This window comes from Onychostoma macrolepis, chromosome 22 (genome assembly GCF_012432095.1).
Source record: "Onychostoma macrolepis isolate SWU-2019 chromosome 22, ASM1243209v1, whole genome shotgun sequence".
NCBI lineage: Eukaryota > Metazoa > Chordata > Actinopteri > Cypriniformes > Cyprinidae > Onychostoma > Onychostoma macrolepis.
The window spans coordinates 6,590,090-6,607,227 of NC_081176.1; the positions used below are offsets into that span (position 1 = coordinate 6,590,090).

General features: G+C 36.4%; 1 protein-coding gene across 8 annotated transcripts in view; it reads left to right on the forward strand.

The window, feature by feature from the left end:
* LOC131531219 (SLAM family member 5-like) overlaps window positions 1-16,769 on the forward strand; it is a 30,288-nt gene extending 13,519 nt beyond the window's left edge. For 3 of the 8 annotated variants that reach the window (XR_009268600.1, XR_009268605.1, XR_009268606.1), the window contains 3 exons: window positions 9,363-9,403; window positions 10,628-10,954; window positions 11,083-11,368. The gene's annotated coding sequence lies outside the window, so the exon portion shown is untranslated. The other 5 variants (XR_009268604.1, XR_009268603.1, XR_009268601.1 and 2 more) reach the window with 5 other exon arrangements.
* Window positions 16,770-17,138: the final 369 nt, after the last annotated feature.

The following is a 17,138-nucleotide window of genomic DNA, read 5'->3' on the forward strand; positions in this document are numbered from 1 at the left end:
TATCTGCTGTTCATTGTAAGTAGATATTATGCTTCATGGGTTATGTTAATATGTTAATGTTAATCTAAATAATTTTTTTCTTACCCTGAACAAGATTTCTTAACAGATTACTTAGTAAGAATATTTTTAAAAATTATTTTTGTCTCCATTCACTCACCGTCATGATGTTTCAAACCATTCAATTTCATTGTGTGACTTAGACTATTATACTGTTTAACACAGTGGTTCTTAAACTTTTTATACCAAGTACCATCTCAGAAAATATTTGGCTCTCCAAGTACCACCATAATGACCAACATTAAAATACAGTAGCGTAGTAGGCCTAACTATTCAGCTACAGCTCTGCACAGTTCAAAAACGAGGCAGTTTTATTCCTAATAAGAATATTTATTGTTGTCAGCCACTTTAATATTGTAAATACACAGTTTGAACATTAACACTGCACTGTGCTTACAAACAGGTAAATAAAAAACTGAATTAAATTAAAATGTGTTGTACCTAAAAGTTAAATAAAAACTGTACTGTACTTAAATGTAAAAAAAAAATAATAATAATAATAATAAAGATTAAATTAAAATGTACTATGTTTTAACATTAATTTATATTTAATTTAGTAATTCCTCTGCGTACCACTAGTCATACCACACTTTGAGAACCACTGGTCTAATAAATCCTTTTGTGTTCTGTAGAAGAATGTAAGTCATACAGATTTAGAACAAAAAAATAAATAAAATACTTGTCCTTTAAACTGATTTATCTTTTACATTCATGGAAAAGGTTAGGGGTGATCAAACCTCGACATTGCACGCTTCATGTTCACTGTAAGGGGAACAGATCGAGCAAGTTTCATCTCTGGAAAAAGTGTACACAATCAAAGGTAAGTTGAGAAAACGCTGGTTGAAGGTATAATATTTCCTTATATTTGTTCAGTTTTTTTTCATCCACACCATGCATGTAGAATAGATTATTACATTTGAAGATAATGTTAAGCACCATATATGTCCATAAGCATCACACACATACTGTTAAGCGTTTTTTTTCATATTACAGGATTGAGAGGCTCTGGCGTGTCCTGCATAGTCTTGAAGAAGATGGCCTGCTGGACATCTCAAACACACTATGTTTTTTTAACTAAGACTTGCAGACATTTGCTGAGGGCTGGAACCATCACCCCCTCCGCACTGAGGGTAATATGAGCCCCCAGCAGTTGTGGGAGGTGGGACTTCTACAGAACAGCATTCACGAGCCTGAGAATGTAGAGGCAGGCATTATTTTCATTTCTCTCATTTATAACAGGGCACAGAGAGTGTGCAAATGTGATTTGGATATTTTTAATGATTACATCTTAGGATGTAGAGGACTTTGACATAGACTGGGAGAGTGCCATCTGCCATGAGGAATATTTTCCACTTTATTGAACACAAGTAATAACTGTGTTTTATTGCTGTGCAGCTATTGTAAGATTAAATACGACTTTCTTTTTAGCTTATTTCACAGCAACCTCAACTGTAGTGACATTGAGAGAAGCATGTCTTGCTGAAATTTTCTAACAGGATGCTTCCAATATGAACATGTTCTTTTTCAGCATGTTTTACAGGAACTCAAACCTAAAATGTTAAGTAATTAATAAATTCCTGGCCAAGAAGTAACGTGTCCACATTTTCTCCACGTTTTACAGGAACTTGAACCTGAAATAATAAGCAATTAATAAATTCCAAGCCAAGAAATAACCTGCAATTTCTCAGAATATAGCAACACAAGCTTGTCTAACTGAAACCTTACGTTGAACAGTTAGACAGTTCTGGGGCACCATTCACTTTTGTAGGAATTATTTTGCTACTGTGGAAGTCAATCGTGCCCCATAGCAGAAATTAATACAGGTATGGAACAACCTGAGGGTGCATAAATGACAAAAATTTAATTTTTTGGTGAACTATTCCTTTAAAGCTGGGTAATTTCTGTCACTAGTAGCAGAGTCAGTTGTGGCATGCAGGTGACAAAAACAGAACAATGTTTTAAATTGTAATTTACAATCTTAAGGAAATTAAATTACAAATGTCTTTTCCATAGATACCAGGACGTTTGGATGGACAGATAGATAGATAGATAGACAGATAGATAGATAGATAGATAGATAGATAGATAGATAGATAGATAGATAGATAGATATCTCTCCAACAGTCCTAAAGATATACCGCTTTTTCTTTACTGTTTTCCTCATTTCAAACATACTTAATAAAAAAGTCACATACAGCAATGTACCGTAACTTAGGGTACCGTAAATGTATACCACACATAAAATGTTACTATTTTTGGATGCATTTGACCAAACACAGGTGTTGTGGAAATGGTTTCAACCACATTGTTCTCTGTCCATCACTGTTTTGAGATTGTAGCAGAAATCAAAACAGGAGAGATTGCTTACAGCAGTTTTAAATATATGGATAACTGATGTGATAACATTTATGGAGATATGTTAAATGCAAATATCAGAAAAAAAATATTATGTAAAAAGTTATCCAAATCAGTGAGTGAATACTTTGGCCTTCCGCCCTCAAAGAAACGCTTTTCGATGGCTCCAACCATTTCTTCAAACCAAAAATTATCATTACAGTTCTGCACATTTATCACAATATGCACATCTACAGCAGGGTTTTTAAACCCTTCCTGTTTGAAACCCAGCTCGTGTCATAGAGAAACTAATAATCAGCTAATTCAGCTGTTTTTAAAAAGAGGGGACATCCAAAATGTGCACAGCTGGGAAGGCTCAAGAACAGGTTGAAAATCCCTGGTCTACTGAACAAGGCCCCTCTCCAACATGTTGTGCCTTGATCTCAAATTTGTTGCTTCAGTAACTACTCCGGCACTGATTTTTTTGAGAACATCATCAAGGCTAGACAAAGATAAACAAGACAAGTTACAGTTTAACTATTTAATACGTCTAACTACTGTAATAAACGAAAACAAATAAATGAGGGCTATTAAGTTAAAACAAACAAAAAAAATATGGTCACACCATTCAATTTTACAGTCTAGTCCTTCAAAAACATCATCCACATCGGAGAGAGGTGTTCTGGAATCCTCAAAAATGCTGTAACACACATGCACAACAGCTTACATTACAGAATTAGTCCTCCGGTTTCACAAACAAGGCTTAGCCTAAGCCTAGTCCCAGGCTAAATTGCATGTCTGGGTTGTTTTAACTGAAAGAAACTTGCACTGACTTCACTTAAAATATGTCAGTTCCATTGTTTTGTCTCAAGATTACACATTAGCAGTGTTTTTCATTTTATATTAATTAAATATATATACTGTATATAACATACTGACTTGCTAAAAGATTTATTTTTCATTTGATACCTCAGGTCTTGATTTATAAGCAGTACTGCTGGTTCTGCTGTGGCTGATGATTCAATGAAAACCGGAGGGGAATATAAGATATTTATTCATCTTTATAAAAATACTTCTGTCATGAAATATTACAGACAATGTGAAGTTAAATGTTTCCTAAAATTTGCATTACCCTTACAGAACTATCTGCAGCATCCTCAGTATAAGGTTAATATGTTCAGCATGACTTAACATGCACTGCCAAGACTTGCAGTGGCACAGCCATCCCACAGATTTGACAGGCTGCTTTTGACATTTTTTGGAACTCATGTGCATCTGGAGGAAGAGGTGATGTGTCTAGTTCCTCCTGGAGAGGAACTATGTACGTTGTTATCTTTCCACCTCCACTGACAGATCGCAAATACTGAGTATTGTAACCGTCAGCCTCCGGTGGGACAACTATTCATTTCCTCTGTCCTGATCCACCTTTGAAGACAACAAATTTGATGAATGACAACTGGTAATGCTGTAACAAAATACATCTGAGGTTCTGAAATGTCACAATCTCACCATATTCAGAATATTTACACATTTCTGCAGTTTGCTCATTAAATAAAATTAGGCGATTCAGAAGGCTGATAACAAGAAGACTAACAGACAAGAATTGTTGTCAAGATTTCACTAAATAAAACTTATTTATACACTATCTTAACTGACCAAGTACTACATTAACTTCACTAAATCTATAAGCTTGTTTCCTCATGGGGACTTAAAAAATGTCCCCAAAAGGTCAAAATTCACTGGTATTACAATACTTGTGCGGACATTTGTTCCCAATAACTTAGGGAATACCAGTGTGTACACACACACACACACACACACACACAATGTTTTGGACAGTTCTGTGGTTATTCATTTATTTGGACATTTACATATGTAACCATGTCTCTGGAAATTTAACATGGTACTTTTTAAAGTAATTTGGAGGAACATGTAAATACCAGAGTGCATATATTTTATTATTTGTTACTATATTTGAAAGTAAAATGGTTAAATTATCTAAAATCGTCACCATCATAGTTTCCAATACTTATTTGCAGGATAATTAAGTGAATAAGCCACTCATTTCATTAAGGCAATTAGTTTTATAAGGGACAAGTTGTAAATGGTTTAAATGAAGTATTTGCCTTAAAAATATGTCCCTAAAATCAGTTCCAGAGAGTAAATATTACTTCAGAATAAATCTTAAGACACCAATCTAAATTGTTCTGTAATAAATTTAGATACAATAGGCCTACTATTTTTAGTGCACGAGTTGCTTGAGGACCACATGAACTTGGTGGATGTTGGCCTGTTCAGTCTGAATAATGTGATAGCGTAATTAAACTGACTAGGATGTTTATATGTAGCATACAAAGCATACAAACTTCCCCGACATTTCTAATATACATTTGATCAATAATGTTGCATCAAATGTAATAAAATTGTTACCTGAGAACGTGGTGGATCCATCTTCCATCGATGAATAAGTGTACTCAACTGTGCTATTTTGAGACACCATGAATATGAACTAAAATGCACTTTTAACATACTATCTTTGTATTTAAAAAATGTATTTAGTTGCCACTTGTAGTACACTTGAGTGTACTAGTGTATGAAAGATGGGTTCAAGTGTACTACAAGTGGTAACTAAATACATTTTTAAATACAAAGATAGTATGTTAAAAGTGCATTTTAGTTCATATTCATGGAGCACAAAACTCATGCTCTCGATTATACGCTGCTTTCTTATGAATTGCAGAGGAGAGAGCAGAGTATAATTGAGAGCATGAGTTTGATTATGTAAAGTAGACATTTGTAAATAATAAAGAATATATATTTTTAAATCAAAAATATGAGTTTGGTCTTTTGTATGTTCAAAATAAATTTTTAAGGAAATGCATGCTGGTGGTTTGTAGATTATGTGCTGAACTGTCCATTAAAATGATTTAAACATTGCATATTAGGCTATGTAGGCCTATTGATATTAAAAACGACGAATGTAAGAAAATAATGAGTAAAATGAACATTACCAATCCTCTTAACGTAAATTTTCACATGCTGTGCGAACGAATGGTTCTTTCAACTCAACGTAAACACATTGTCCTCGGCATTTCAAACTTCAGAAACTTGTCTGAGAAGAGTAAAGTAATTTAATGCAAATAGAAAGTATAATAGTAGTATTAGGATTCATGCTATTTAGTTCGGTAGCTATTACTTTATCGCTCCTCCTACGAGAGGCGGTGAAACATGCAAGACTTTCACTTTGCAGAGAAGGCTCCATTTTTATAACCCGTCTGTTTAACGTTGTTTTTGAGGCTTATTCTGAGAGGAACTCTGACATACGCGTACCGACGGTAAGACGACTTTCTCGATTCAACCTGCACGATGTAGAACAGACCAGTCTTGAATTAATCCTGTATTATACAGTGTACTCGTGACTGAGATTTCGAAGGGTTTTTATATGCGACATTGAATACATTTTTTTCGTACGTAGCCTAATGAGTGTCTTCTGGGCATTTCTAACTTCAGAAGATGTTTATTGAGATGGTCGAATTCAACTTGCAGGGAAGTTCATTCTGAGAAGTTATTTAATGCAAATAGTGGTAATTATCAATCTGATTTACGACGCATGTTATTTGGTCGATGAAGTTCGCTTTTATTTATTTTGTACAGTCAACTTGAGAAGTACTCACTCCGCTTTGAGACATATAAAATGACCTCGTGCTTTCATTCGCCCTGTTGAACCTGACATTAACACAGGCTACAACATGTAGCTACCGACGGTAATACTTTCAGTTATACTCCACGTTGTAGAGATTATTACGGTCTCTCGGAATTAATATTCAGTGTACAATGTAGGCTACTCGTGATTTTTCGGCTTGTGACATTGAGTGCACGTGTCAACTTAATACTGAATAAAGTGGTAGGATGAACCACTTTTTGACATGAAGTCAGCTAAAATGGGCCATGTTTTGGTAAATTACTTATCAGGGCTGGAAATGGGGGAGCTCAACAAACACATTTACGTTGTGGCAACGTCGCTGCCACGTTCCATTTTTACTGTGGCTGTCTACGTGCTCGCGACATTGTAGCATTGTAGTGTGTATGTATATACAGTGAGGAAAATAAGTATTTGAACACCCTGCTATTTTGCAAGTTCTCCCACTTAGAAATCATGGAGGGGTCTGAAATTGTCATCGAGGTGCATGTCCACTGTGAGAGACATAATCTAAAAAAAAATCCAGAAATCACAATGTATGATTTTTAACTATTTATTTGTATGATACAGCTGCAAATAAGTATTTGAACACCTGAGAAAATCAATGTTAATATTTGGTACAGTAGCCTTTGTTTGCAATTACAGAGGTCAAACGTTTCCTGTAGTTTTTCACCAGGTTTGCACACACTGCAGGAGGGATTTTGGCCCACCTCCACACAGATCTTCTCTAGATCAGTCAGGTTTCTGGCCTGTCGCTGAGAAACACGGAGTTTGAGCTCCTCCAAAGATTCTCTATTGGGTTTAGGTCTGAGACTGGCTAGGCCACGCCAGAACCTTGATATGCTTCTTACAGAGCCACTCCTTGGTTATCCTGGCTGTGTGCTTCGGGTCATTGTCATGTTGGAAGACCCAGCCTCGACCCATCTTCAATGCTCTAACTGAGGGAAGGAGGTTGTTCCCCAAAATCTCGCAATACATGGCCCCGGTCATCCTCTCCTTAATACAGTGCAGTCGCCCTGTCCCATGTGCAGAAAAACACCCCCAAAGATGATGCTACCACCCCATGCTTCACAGTAGGGATGGTGTTCTTGGATGGTACTCATCATTCTTCTTCCTCCAAACACGCTTAGTGGAATTATGACCAAAAGTTATATTTTGGTCTCATCTGACCACATGACTTTCTCCCATGACTCCTCTGGATCATCCAAATGGTCATTGGCAAACTTAAGTCGGGCCTGGACATGTGCTGGTTTAAGCAGGGGAACCTTCCGTGCCATGCATGATTTCAAACCATGACGCCTTAGTGTATTACCAACAGTAACCTTGGAAACGGTGGTCCCAGCTCTTTTCAGGTCATTGACCAGCTCCTCCCGTGTAGTTCTGGGCTGATTTCTCACCTTTCTTAGGATCATTGAGACCCCACGAGGTGAGATCTTGCATGGAGCCCCAGTCCGAGGGAGATTGACAGTCATGTTTAGCTTCTTCCATTTTCTAATGATTGCTCCAACAGTGGACCTTTTTCACCAAGCTGCTTGGCAATTTCCCGTAGCCCTTTCCAGCCTTGTGGAGGTGTACAATTTTGTCTCTAGTGTCTTTGGACAGCTCTTTGGTCTTGGCCATGTTAGTAGTTGGATTCTTACTGATTGTATGGGGTGGACAGGTGTCTTTATGCAGCTAACGACCTCAAACAGGTGCATCTAATTTAGGATAATAAATGGAGTGGAGGTGGACATTTTAAAGGCAGACTAACAGGTCTTTGAGGGTCAGAATTCTAGCTGATAGACAGGTGTTCAAATACTTATTTGCAGCTGTATCATACAAATAAATAGTTAAAAATCATACATTGTGATTTCTGGATTTTTTTTTAGATTATGTCTCTCACAGTGGACATGCACCTACGATGACCATTTCAGACCCCTCCATGATTTCTAAGTGGGAGAACTTGCAAAATAGCAGGGTGTTCAAATACTTATTTTCCTCACTGTATATATACAATCAGTGACACATAGTGTATATATACACATAGTGTGCCAATTTTAATCGGCATGTCAGACTCACTCTCTGCGTGTGTGTGGGTGAGAGAAACACAGAGCGCTTTCCTCAGCCAATAATGCACTCACTGCTCCAGACAGAGTGAAACTTAATCGTTCAGTCAGAGTGTTCAAATGTTGGCAAGTGAAAATGTATCTGTGCTGAAATCATTTACACGTTTAACAAAAACACTGGCAAGTTAAATTTAACAATTTATTGGCCAATGGCTAATGATATTAGTCATCTAGATTGAACATTAACTTGCGAGTACGAGTTTAGGTCGCTTTCTGTTGTGGTGAAATGTCAATCCTTTTTCATAGCTTCATTATGGCTTATAACTTTTGGCATAATGTTAAAACACTTTATCACATGACAAGAATATGTTTTACGCCGTTTCCTAAATAACAATATCTGAATAGGCCTTCTGAAAGAAATATAGTTAACCTAGCATTAACGTTACACCAAACCCGATCGCAAACTACTCTGTATGTGAATTATCAGCTATTCTGTCCATTCAGTTTATTAACAGAACAAATAAATCTCACATTGGACACGAAAATTTTAGGTTTTGTTTGGATATTTACATATCTTATTTATCTAAAAGAGAAATCATAAGCAATACTCACGTATCCTGGCTTGAAGAAGAATAACGGCCCAACGGTCTGTTAAAATTTAAAATGCGCTTCGGAACAGTGACAAGTACATGTCGTACAGTGGTTGTCCAGACAGCTCTAAGCACAACCTTCAGCAATGGTCCTGAACCGTAGTTGAATGGCAACATTGTGACAACACAGTAACAACCTTAATGACACAATGTAGAACCAACAACCTTTTAGCCATGTTGTTACAAAGTTGCTAAAAGGTTGGCTACGTTGAGGCAACGTTCTGTGTTTGTTGGGAGGACGCGGGGGGGCGGAGTACGGGGAGTGAATTTCGAGGGGGGACAGCGTTTCATTTCCAACTGGTTAGGTTTATTTGGAAATTAAAGTGATTTCTATATTTTATTCATTCAAAAGACTACGAAAGCGATCCCAGTTCTGCATATAAACTTAGCGCTGTGTTTATGGTTCGCTGCGCAATGCCGTCTTTTGCCATTTAATACCTGCAGACTACAGCCAATAGAAATGCTTCTTTATCGCTGCGCGTGCTGCTATAAATGTAAGCTTCACTTTTGCTGTATGTTGACAGGATAATAAGACATTTTATTTTAATTTTAATATTTTTTCTTCTTGGTTTACAGATTCTGTTTCATTTATGTGTTCGTACTGTTAACAGGTTCAGGTAAGAACAGAGCAAAGACAGTCCAAATGTTTGAGACCATTTTTTACATTGTAATTTATGCTTTATTACATTTTTTTAATTGCAAACTCTCAGCAAAACAGTTTTTGTTCAAATTTAAGTAGAAACATGAAACAGAGCATCTTCGATGATTGTCCGACTCTGTACAAAGAGTCACATAATCAACAGCACTCAGTTTCTTAGATTTGAATTAACTAAATTTAGAAATAGCATAATAATCTAGAATGTTTTTTTTTTAAACTCTGAATTGCAATGCTGTCTCAAACTTTTGGACACCACTATTATAGTAAATAGTCAATAATTAAAGTTATGTAACCAGGGCGTAAATTTCATCTGACAGTAGGGGGGGGACAATAAACATAAAATTTCTCAAGAGCAATTTTTGAAGGGGACACAAATAATACAGACAAAATTGTACTTGTAAGGATAGATATGTGTACACAGCATGTGTACATAGCATGGAGACCATGTTTAAATATGATGGTTCACCACGCGGTCATATTAATTATTATTTTGCGTCATCCATAGTATTTTAGGTTTTGTCTGAAACCTAGTAACGTTACGTCTCTTTCGCATTAATTCAACCGCATTAAACCCACTGATCTGCCACTTAACATCATATTGAACGAAACCCAACCGGTAGGTCTACAATATTAGCCTAATATCAGTTCACACACAGGCTTATCGCCGTGTTAGTTGTAGTGGGTGACAAGCTACGGTATTACACTTGTTAACCTTATAATCGCTCATAGAAAAAACATCGGATGTCATAATTTTTTTATCATGACTAATTTATTAATGATCCAGCATCATCTGTATTAAAGAGAAAGAATCATTTCACCCGATGTTTAAAGAGAATAAAACAGCCTTGACAGCCTACTTACACATAACTAACTTGCTCTCTCTCACTGGACTCGTGTGTGTATCGGTAAAGAAGGAAAGCAGGCCGTGGACCAAACCACTGTGAGGAAAGGGAGGGGGGAATCAAAACATTTCTCAACTTAAAACGTTTTTTTGCGTTTATTTTGTTTTACCACTCACACAGTTATTTTAAGTATATGTCCATTATATTATTTTCAATACACAGAGTCGCTTGTAGTGATATTTTTAGGGGGGACAAGCCTCAGATAAGGGGGTCCTGTCCCCCCCGTCCCCCCCGGGATTTACGCCTATGTATGTAACTCTATGAAATGTTGTGTTTTCTAGCCTCTCTGCATCAGGTAGTTGAAAGCACTGAAGGAAGCTCCGTCATCTTGAAGTGCAGTCACAGAAGTATTGAACTTGAAGAAAAACATCTGACAGTACACTGGAGACACAACGACACCAGGAACATATTCAATATCATCAATGGAAAAGTTTCTGTAAAGGAACAGGACCCAGCGTACAAAAGCAGAGCAGAAGTTTCACCTGAGGAGCTGAAGAAGGGCCGTGTCTTTCTCAAACTCACCGATCTTCAGCTCTCTGATGGAGGAACGTATGTCTGTTTTGTCCCAGCTTTGGGAATTGATCACAGCACACAACTGGTCATCAAAGGTGTGTAATCTACTTTTAGTGATCAGTTTTCGCTTCTGTATTAAGTTATTTTGGTCAAAGCATATAACTGGTTTCATGAGTTTACAGTTTGATTTTACTCCTAATTGTTTGTGGGTTTGTCTTAACAGAAAGATCATTCATAACATGCACAACTGCTGAAATAAGAAACCATGGTACAGAAGCAAGCCTGGGAAGGACTCTGTACCTGCTAATTCCTTCATCTGGATTTATTGTACTTTATTTGATTGCATAGTGAAGCAGTGAGTGAACCAAATTATTGTTCAATGATTGCTGCTAAACATGGCTCCATTCAGCCTGGATCTGCACTGATATACAAATTCGAAAATTTTAGATTATAGTTAAAACCTGATTTGTAGATAATAATCTATGACTGTTTTATATTAAAAAAAACTGATTCCAGCTGTTCTTGCATACTCGTATTCTATGTTTTTCACACTACACACTGCGACTGAAAAGTGCATTGAAATTAGACCTGAAGATCAATACAGTGGAGATCAAAATTAGAGAACAATCTATACTTGATTTTGATTGTTAATCTTCATCGCTCAAAATTTGAAGGAATATTAGCTGCAGATATACGACTGTTTACAACATGTTTGACAAAAGGCATTAAAAATATATATATATATTTTGTGGAAAACACAGTGATCAAAATTAGAGAACAGTAACCACTGTAGTACAAAAGAAGGTTATGACAAACATTTCGGAGGGTTGCAGCTGTCAGAAATTAGTTGGAAGTGTAGAGGCCCCTGCTTTGAATGACTTCAGCACATCTGTGGCCGCAGGACATCACTAGTTTCTCAGACTGCTCTGGTGCGATCTTGGTCCACTCTACTTTCACTCTCTTCTATAGTTTGGTAACTGTAGTGGGTTTCTTAGCCATAACATTCTTGCCACAGATTTTTCAGAGATTTTAAATCAGGTTTAGATCAGCACTCTGGGTCCGGCATTTCATTATTTCAGTGTTCTTAGCTTCAAGGAACTGCTTTACCAGTTTTGTTGTGTGACAGGGGGCATTGTCTTGCAGGCTGATTGGAAGATGCTTGCAGGGAAGTAACTGCAGGAGGTTGTGATAAACATTTGCATTCACCCTGCCACACCATGACACTTCCTCCTCCATCTTTCACTGACTTCTTTACACTCTTGGGCTTCAGTCTTTCCCCAGTTTGTCGCCGAACGTAATGTTTCCCATTAGACCCAAATAAATTTAACTTGCTTTCATCACTAAAGTGAACTTTGTACCAGTTCTCCTCTCTCAACACAACATGCTCCTCAGCAAAGGTGAGTCTAGCCTTTTGATTCTCTCTGCTGAAGAGAGGTTTGATCAATGTAGAGTCTGACTTTTCTTAAACATGCTGGGACAGATCCTTACCCTGTTCAGCGCTGAACTGGCAAGCAATTCCAGCTGCAGTGCTGAACCCATTCCCAATTGAGACTCTCTGCATTATCTTATCTTCTCGTGCATTTGTCTTATGTTGACAACCAGCCTTTTTGGGGGACTTGAATGAATTAGTGTCATTGTAAACCTGCAATATTTTAAAAATGACAGATCTGGAACGACCAACTTCTATTGAAGTGGCTAAAAGGGTCACCCCTTTGGCCTTCATCTGGACAACCTCCTGTCGCAGGGTTTCGGTCACCTTAGAGCGGCCTGCCAACTTGCAATCTCAGTGAAAATTGGAGGAATGCTGCCAATTAAATAGGGTTTGTCATATAATTAAGGAAATTGGCAGCAGGTGCCAGATTAACACCAATAAAAGGTATCTGTAAGTGTTCTCTAATTTTGACCAGAGTTCTTTTCAAATATCTCATTTAAGTTATTTACACTGTGCTTCAGAATATAATTAATTTATGAAATATGCTTAAAAAACTGCCCTTCTACTCCTGTTAGGATTACTTCAAACAGGACGAAGCAGTGACCTTGAAATTGAGGAAATTGTAGGTTGTTCACTAATTTTGATCTCCACTGTACATACATATACACACAAATACATACATACACATTAATAAAATATTTAAACAATTAAAAGGATTCCAAGCATCTTCAAAAGCCTTACATCTGCCTTTAATAATATATGTTATTTTCTCCAATGACATATTCATTGCCATTTCCATAAGCCAACTTCCTATACTTTGTGCCTCCAACTTTTTCCAGTGAAGCGCTATGAGATGTTTAGCTTGTAAAATACATATATCTATAAATAATATACTAGAATATAGATGTAATATATATATATATATATATATATATTGGTTCAAGAGGGATAGTGTGGCATTGATTATTTTATGTATCATACTCTGCACTCCTTTCCAGAATTTCAGGATCTCTTCACACTCCCATACACAATGAAAGAAAGTATCTTAACATGATTTGCATTTAGGACAGATGTCTGTAATATTTTCATTCAATTTATTTAGGAATACTGGAGTTATATAAACGTGCATTAGCCAGTTATACTGTAGTAATTGTGTAAACAGTTTGTGTCTGAACATCTCTACAGGCATCTCTCCAACCATTCGTTGAATCTTTCTTATTGAGGGCGTTCCTCCATGTTTCTAATCGAGAGTTTGCAGACTCCTGAGATCCTTCTACAAACATGTTACATAAAAGTGAAATCAGACCATTAGTATACCTGTAAACTCCTTATATGCAAATATCTATAAAATGGTTTCTGTCAAATTTAGTAATCAATTCTTGAAAGGACATTAGTCTATCTTCCAAATACAAATCCTTTATATTTCTAATTCCCCTCTTTGCCCATTATTTGACAGAATAAATTTGAGTGTTGTCTTGACTCTTGCAGATGAAACATGGTGTTCGCTGAATATGCCAGTTTAAGACTTGAGACAAGTATGTTTCCAAAATTAGAGACATTTTAGTTGTTGTTCATTTCTCTCTTTGTCCTGCTTTCATCTACTTTATTTTATTCTTTCAAGCATCTTTTATTCTTTTCATTCATGTCTCGATAGAAAAACAGACTGCCTAGTTTCTTGAGATATGTTTCTTTTTGGCCAAAATGTAACATGGATGTTTAAAGTGATTTGTGGGAAATACAAGCGTACTCAATACTTTATAACTGAACAAAGACCCTGTACAGTGATGTTCAAATGTCATTAAATAGCACAACTCTTTTTATATCAACTTAAAGCATCCTTGATGAAAAGAAGCATTGATATCTTTAAAAACGGCATTTTTGAATGGTGGTGTAAAATATCCTTTTATTGTTACCAGTATCAGTTGTCGAGCATATCTCTGGTGTGGAAAAATGCACATTTTTTACAAAATGTCTTTCCCTTAATAATTAAGACAGAACACTCAACAGGTTTGTTACTGTCTTTTAAGCTACCTGGTCTCATGGCATTTACGTACCTGGGTGCACTTTTTAGCGTGACATGAAATACGTACCAATAAGTACATATCACATATAACACTTTCACACAAATTTACAGAGTTGCGATTAATAAAGCGTAATTTTCGCACAATTATTTGAAGAATATCATGCTATGACTTCAAAACAATATTAATATGCTGGGAGATTTGAAAACTGATGCTTTTGAACATTAGCATCGCACACATCCAGCTTCATATCTATGGGTTTTCATAGATGATAAGTTTGTTCGGTAGCTCACGGAGTGCAGAGACAGACTTCAGAAGTAAGAAGCACCGATTCGAATCCCTTGTAACTACGGTTCGACAAAGCAGTTAAAATCTGCGTAAAAGGAAGTTCAAATTGCACAGTTGCTTCAGCTGATACGTTTTTATATCAGTTTTGCATTTGTTAACACTATCGGGTAGGTTTAGGGCTGGATTTGGTGTAGGGCATATTTCCAACACGGTAGATCATTAACATTTAGCGACGGTCCGCAATACGTATCTGAAGCAACGTAATAAAAAAACAGCAATACGTACCAATATCTACATAATAAAAACGTGCCAGGGTTCACATATTGAACCTGTGTTTTAGCGCCACTCAGTGGACATTTCTATTTGAAACTGCGGCGAAACGTGCAGCAAGGTACGTAAAACAGTGTCGCACAAAAAGTGCGCAGAGGTACGTATTTTTGACAAATAGCCTATATGCTCCTGATGAATCGGACAGTAAACCTCACATACAGTAGACTACAACATGTACGGACGGTAATACTTTCTCAATTATACTGCACGTTGTTGAGTTTAATAGCTATATTACGGTATCTCACCTCAGTGTTAATTGTCAGTGTGCAATGTAGCCTAGGATTCGGCTTGTGACAGATAATACTGAATCGCAACGTGGTTGGATGACACTGATTTATGTGTCTTTCCAATGGAAATCCGCCAATAAACCCAAACAGGACACATAGAAAACAAGACGTGCATATGAAGTTTCACGTCCAGATGCGTTCATTAGTTGAACTAAGACTGTCAGATTGTATTATTTAGGCTATACAAGGAGATGGCACGTGGCATATAGGTGCCTAGTATTTTAAATTAAAATTAACACTAAAAAACGGAGATACTTAAGCCAGAAATTTACTTTACTATTCAAAAGATTTTAGATTTTTTTTTTCTGTATATTATTTTGAGTTGGCACTAGTAAATACCGTAAATTTTGTTATACTAGGATGTGTTGAAATATTTAAACCACGTGTGCGTTAGTTTGTGCACCGCGCACCCCTACCTCCTATTAGCTTAGGCCTACCTATAATTGTTGATCAGTTAGGAAGTAACATGTAATTGTTCAAAAGATCAAATCATAAAAAATGTGGTGTTTGTTACTTTTACAAATCTAAATTAACATAGGCTATTTCAAACTGACAGTATTGTATTAGTTTTTTTTATTTATTTTTTTTATTTTATTTAGGTTTTAAGATTTTTTTCCTTCATGGTTTACAGATGCTGCTTCATTTATGTGTTTGTACTGTTAACAGGTTCAGGTAAGAACAGAGCAAAGGCCGTCCAAAGGTTTGAAACCATTTTTTACTTTGTAATTTATGCTTTGTTACATTTTTTTTTTAATTGCAAACTATCAGCAAAACAGTTTAAATTTAGTTCAAATTGAGCATCTTCAGAAATAGTGTAATAATCTAAAAAAAAAATCTGAATTTCAATGCTGTCTCAAACTTTTGGACCTCACTCTAATAGTTAAGTAAAGTTATGCAATTCTAAGAAAAGTCATGTTTTCTAGCCTCTCTCCATCAGGTAGTTGAAGGCATTAAAGGAAGCTCTGTCCTCTTGAAGTGCAGTCAAAAAAGTATTGAACTTGAAGAAAAACAACTGACAGTACACTGGAGACACAACGACATCAGAAATGTATTCGATATTATCCATGGAAACGTTTCTATAAAGGAACAGGACTCAGCGTACAAGAACAGAGCAGAAGTTTTACCTGAGGAGCTGAAGAAGGGCCGTGTCTTTCTCAAACTCAATGATCTTCAGCTCTCTGATGGAGGAACATATCTTTGTTTTGTCCCAGCTTTGGGAATTGATCACAGCACACAACTGGTGGTCAAAGGTGTGTAATAACTCAGTTTTAGTTTCTGTTTGTTAAGTTGAATGTATTTTGGTCAAAGCATAGTAGCCTAACTGGTTTTATAAGTGTACACTTTGTTTTTAGTCTTAATTGTTTGTGGGTTTGTCTTAACAGAAAGATCATTCATAACATGCACAGCTGCTCAAGTAAGAAGCCATGGTACAAAGCTGGGAAGGACTAATCCCTCCATCTGGATTTATTGTACTTTATTTGATTGTATAGTGAAGCAGTGAGTGAACCAAATTATTGTACCATGATTGCTGCTAAATATGGCTCCATTCAGACTGGATCTGCACTGATATGGTTACTATTAAAAAAAAAAAAAATCTGTTTCCAGCTGTGTTCTTGTATCCTATGTAGCCTGTACTGCACTAATGTTTTTCACTTTACGCACTGCGACTGAATAGTGCATTGAAATGAGACCTGAAGATTAATATATTATAACTTTTACTGAAGTATTTCTTAGTAAAACATTATTTAAATGAAGTCAGTAACGAATGGAGGAATTTATGTTTATTAATTTGAGGTTCTGGAGTATTGTAAATAAATAATAGCTACCTAAGGGGCGACGGAAAATTAACCTCAACAGTTTAACATGCACTTCCACTTCTTTCAGCTTGTCTTTTGGACATTTATGACTTCAGAAGCTGTGT